Source organism: Esox lucius, chromosome 3 (assembly GCF_011004845.1).
Source record: "Esox lucius isolate fEsoLuc1 chromosome 3, fEsoLuc1.pri, whole genome shotgun sequence".
NCBI lineage: Eukaryota > Metazoa > Chordata > Actinopteri > Esociformes > Esocidae > Esox > Esox lucius.
In genome coordinates, this window is record NC_047571.1 from 8,326,086 (window position 1) to 8,331,779 (window position 5,694).

Genomic DNA, 5,694 nt, shown 5'->3' on the forward strand with positions numbered 1-5,694 from the left:
GAGAATCCACCTGAGTCCTGAAGGACTCCACATACTACAGGTCAGAGTACCACGGGCCAGTTGACTGGAAAGGTCACATGGTCCCAACACAGTGGAATACACTGTTGTGGTGTTATTCTTGATTAAGTGACGTGTTGGAGACTCACTGTTTCATTATACACCTACACTGACTTGTTAGGACAGCCAGGCAAATTGCTGGGTCCACATCACACTGACTGCAATAACTGATTTTGGAACTTTCATCACTGATGCAAGACAAAGAAACTGAAGACAAGAACTGAAGGACACTTGATTGAAAATTAACTTATTTCCTTACAATCTAAGATTTTCCTAAATAAACTGATATGGTGATTTCATATGTATGAAGGTTTGTTTCTCGCAAGACAGGTGGGAAACTGTACGATGAAAATCCCAGTATTGGACTTCAGCGTATTTGTGATGATGCTTAATGATCTACATTATGACGGCTATCATGGTTTGTTTGGACAGTGAATTGTTCCCTATTATAGGTGGTCCCTGTCAAAGGTAGATGTTTTCCCTATTTTAAAGGTAGAAATCTGTCACAGGTACAACAGGATATGCATAAGTCTTTTGTATGATTTGGTCGCATGGATCATGATACGGACAAGGGGGGTTTTGATTGTTCAATGGACTTTGGGGGAAATGTTTTAATCATGATGTCATGTTGAGTCTGATTTTCTGCTGAACACCGTTAACACTGATAATAACCTGTTGATGTCATAATGTTTCTTGACCTTTATGATCTTGGCTGGGGACGGGATTGATGACTGTCATACATTGAGTTAGGTGTCGGAGTGGGGAGTGTCAATTGTCTTGTTTAAATTCATTTTCATTTGAGGAACAATAAGACCTGATTGGTCGGATACTCCTTTTGTTCTTTCATTTTAGTCATTTGTAACATATGCGTATGGGCCTTTTCTTTTCATTAGGAATTGAATTGTAATGTTTTATCAAACATGTAATGTTTTTCTTTAAATGTTTGATAGGGGGGACTGTGGAATCTGAGCATTAACAATTACAGTATGAATGTACATTTCATTGGAAGTGCATGTGCCTAGATAATGAGAACAACAGAAACCTCTCTGTTTAGATTATCTCTCTGTAGGAATGTTTACGATGGTCATATGGCATGACTTCTAAAGACATGGTCTTAGTTAGAAACGCCCTTAATGTATAGGCTAGCTGATAACCAACATTGCAGTGAGAAGATAATGGAACGTTCACTGAATGACATCCGTGCTGCAATTTTCCAATAAACTTGAGCGAGCTTCTCCCTCGATTTGATACGGGTTATACATTATTTGACCACTATACGAAACCGCCGATTTCTAACAGCTGTTTGAGTATCATGTGTGGGAAGTGGAGATCAGTATATGCAGTGTCATACCAGAGTCAAGACATATATTAAACTCAAATGTAACTCACAAACGATTTGTTTATTTTCTGATTCACCATCGAGGTAACTGTGTGTCAATTGTAGATCTGAACAACCAAAGAAAAGTGGTTCTTTTCAAGAGGTATTGTTTACATTTATTTCTGCATGGTATACAGTGCAAACGCCATAGGAGCAACTGGGCTGAGGTAAAAAGGGTTGTAGATTTCAATAGTTAAAGGATTATTCAACCTAACGTTATAGACGGTTTCAAATATGAAACTACATACATTTTAGCTGAGTACAGTTGTAATGTGACCTGTACTTAGCATTTGTTCTATGATTTTTTTCATTGAACAAAGTGATGAACAGAAGTAATACCAATTAAGATACTTTGAACTGAGCATGCACTCTTATGCTTCATGAACTGCATGTTTAAGACTGTGCAAAATCCAGACTTGGCACAGCATTAAATGCATCCAAAGCCTGGAGAATTCTGTAAGGCAAACTCCATGTTTGTCTTAAAGACACTGTAGGTCTCAAGGAAAGGCAGCTTCAGCATATTTGCACAGGTGTCATTTGCACAGGTGACATTGGAAAAGGCGAATTTGGTACGAACTCGATGCATGGTAATGGTGTAATTCCAGCAGGTGGAAGTGATGCGAGCCCTGTAGCAAACAGCAGGACATCCTCTAGGGACACTGCAGGTGCTTTTTCTAAAAGGGAAAAGTCAACAATGTTTTAGTATCTTTATCATCTAACAAATAAATTAAGTTAAAACAGTGTAAAAACTAAAGGTTTTCATTTTTTACAAACAAAATATAAAAAAGCCATAACAAACCTTCACAATCAAGAAGAAAATTTGCCCAAAATCCAAGTGCTTTGCCTTCTTTCTGACGACTGTTACTTCCTGCTGGACTGAGGTGTGGACTAAACAGTCTTTCCATGTCAGCAGCTGTCAGGTTATTCTGAGAGTGGCACAAGAGTGGGGCCAACACACACGGATGCTGCTGGAGTGCGGTCAAAAACTGTAGACTTGCAAGTCCTTCTTTGAATCTATTAGGAACAATGATCATATAACAGATGGTTTCAGTTACCATGGTAACTATACCAGAGTCTAAGTTACCAGTCTTCCTAGGAGTGAAAACTGAAACTTTTCACTAAACCCGCAATACCAATTGTGAATGTCACACAATCTTATCTGTAGCCACTATCAAAGCATTCAAGTAATAAATAATGGGACTGGAAAGTATGTGGTTCTTAAACATGAGATTGAAATATGTTTGATGAATGGAGGCAGAGAATTAGTCTTTAGAACTATTACCTTTGAATAACACTCTGGTTTCTGTGTAGAATATACCATCTGAGGTATTCCTCCACAACAGTTTGCCTATCCTCAGAACTCTTCACATGTAGGAAGCATCCAGCAGTCTGGAACATGGAGCTGTTTTGCAAAAGTAAAATTGCAAACAGGGATCAAATTATTTTTTACTTAAAATGTTGTCTTACTGATAGAAGGGAAGATTAATTTCACTATGACCTTACTCTGAAATAAATAATGTAGTCTCTTAGTAAACCAACTACTTGAATCTATGTCATTTCATACCTGATGCAGAACTCTCCCTATCTGCTCATCTGTGATATCTTCCACAGTGGCACCAAAACTGCGATTCCCTACAATGTGGTTAACGAGGTCCTTTGACAGGAAATGTGGTGCTGGTCCCCCGTGTACAATAGACACAGCAATGATCTTTCCTGCAGGGACATATTCATTTTCCCTGACAGCTGTCATGCAGAGTACAGAAAAATGACAGTTAATGGCCATCTTTATCTGTTAAGAGCAAGTTTCTGTTAGATTAAGGACATGACCCCTTTATTTTCCATTCAGACTTCAGAAGATGTATGGCCAGAAAGTTAAACAAGACTAATGGGGTCGTGTACAGTGTCAACCCTTATTTTAACCCTTTGGCGCGTACGATCACACCGGTGTGATCAATCTAGAGTGGTCCCTGAAGCGTACGATCACACCGGTGTGATTAGAATGTCATGTTTAGAACGCACCATTAGCATACCTAGCTACAAGTAACGTAACAAGACCATACTATGATATTAACCAGGCAGAAAGCATTCAAATCGGGACAAGAAGTGTTACTTACGTACCAACAGACAGCCAACACTAATACACAAAAACAAATTATATTAGCGACTACTACCGATCAAAACCATTGAAAAAAAGTTCCGTTCCCCGTTGTACGCATTTTATATAGTTTATTCATTTTCACTGCACTGAATTACTGGTCACGATTTCTTAGCTAGCGGGCAGCTGACGTTTGCTAGCGGTTAGCTGACGTTTTCTAGCTAGCTACAGTTATAAATCAACCAACTTTTGCAGCTCTTAGAATTCGAGTCAACGAGAGGAGCTTGCAATGCATGTAGTGTTCCTTACCTAGCAAGGTGACTGTTCAAATGCTGGCGTGAGTTCAAATGCTGGAGATTACTGAAGTCACGTGCAAAAAAACTCACGCTGGGGGGTCGGTAAGGAATATTTGAAACTCAAGCGTGAAAAGGTTAAAGTGCTTACATTTTGCAGAAAGTGGGATTTAATGTACAACAAAAATACTTATATCTAAATATATTAACACTTGTGAAAAAAATACATAAACTGCCATGGGGGGGGGGGGGGTGGGGGGCACCTGTAGAGTTGCACACCAGGTAACGGCTTTCTGGAGGTCCATCAAAGATAGTGTGATGCTTCAGATCATTCATCAGAAGAGTGAGGAATTCCCACCTTGGTCCGCCAGTATCAAGGCCTTCTTCAGTGGAGCCAGCATCATCAGTAAACTTTACAAACATGTCATTCTCCTTAGAGTATGTGCAACGCTGAAAACCTCTGACAGCACCATCCCATACATTAGATCTGGACACGTTGAATCTGCTGACTTTCTTGTGGTCAATGGGAAGCGCCAAATTTGCAATTATTTCAGGTGCACTTGTATGCCTCAAACAAAAAGAAGAAAAGTTACATTGTGTGTAAAAAAAAAAAAAAAGATGCTCCAAGCATAAGTTTGTAGCTTATTAGCTGGACACAAATGGAAGTAAGCATTCCTTCCAATCTATATTTAAATTGTACTCCTAACACATGATTTTTGACACCTTTGGGCAGTCTCTAGGCAGGTAATAAAACAATAGGCTACATTTAATAAATTCAAATGTAGTTCTTACAAAAAGACATCTCTCTACTGGACCTAGTACAAACAGTTTCTCTCGCCACAGTAACTGAAATTGGCGTTTCACCCTTCTTAATACAGTGATGTTTATTTGTTTAATGACTCCTCGTACTCTGTGCAAGTTGATTCTACAATCAGACAGGATGATGTATAATACTCTAATAATGCACTCATGACTCACATAGGTTCTTTAGAAGATGCCTCATTTGTTTCTTTGACAGTTAGAGCTTCATCCTCGTCATCATCATACAGGTCTGTGTAGTTGCTGCAAAAAGAAAATATGTACACAAAATACTATATTAATGAAACATACCGTGTGTCTTCTTATCAGTAGTTAAGAGTGTTAATATTTTAGACCTTTTCAAAACAAAAGCCCCAAAACCAAACCTGTAATAACTACTCGTCGTTCCATGACATCCAGAGGTACTTGGACCAATATCCTCTGTATTCATCTGCATTGGACTGCTTTCATGCAGAGGCTGAAATTGCTGTAGTAAAGCATTAAAAAGACAATGGAGGTTGATCAATACTTAACACAGCAAAATGTTTTTTATGCATCTACAACTGCAAGGGGCTTGCAGTAATTTTAACATGAATGCAGAAGACACCATGGGGAGCTATTTTTAAACTTATTTATCTCTCAAAGGTGAAACATCTAGTCACAGAAGTAAATGGCAATTGCAAAACATGACAACTTACCTTTTTCAAAGTCCTTCTTTGGGCAGATAAAAAATATGATCCTTTGATATGCTTTGCCTACATCTGCCTTATATTCTTCTAAAATAAAAGGTCTTTGTGTCCCAGGGGTATTGATGACTTCAGATCCATCTGGATACAGAAGGATGAAGGCTCCTTCATCCAAGTCTTGGTTGAAGTCCCTCATTTTCTTCACACTCTGATCAAGAAGACTTTGAGTGGTGATGTCAGAATCTGTTGATAATGGAAGGGTTTTCCCACGTACTGGCTTTAAACCACCCGTCTGAGCTGTCATCAAGCCAAGATTAATCGGCAATAGAAAACACAGGAACTGGTAGGGAGGCTCTTCATCTGGTTTAAAGAACTTTAATTATTTAA

At 38.8% G+C, this 5,694-nt stretch overlaps 1 long non-coding RNA gene across 2 annotated transcripts; it reads right to left on the reverse strand.

Annotated features, from left to right (window-relative positions):
- Positions 1-1,305: 1,305 nt before the first annotated feature.
- LOC109615178 lies at positions 1,306-3,348 on the reverse strand. 2 transcript variants are annotated; one of them, XR_004574877.1, is made up of 4 exons: positions 3,000-3,348; positions 2,718-2,837; positions 2,235-2,449; positions 1,306-2,109 (listed from the first exon to the last, which is right to left on the reverse strand). It is a non-coding gene; the product is annotated as an uncharacterized LOC109615178 (long non-coding RNA). The 2 variants fall into 2 exon arrangements; XR_004574876.1 differs by lacking the exon at positions 3,000-3,348 and having other exon boundaries at positions 2,718-2,852.
- Positions 3,349-5,694: the final 2,346 nt, after the last annotated feature.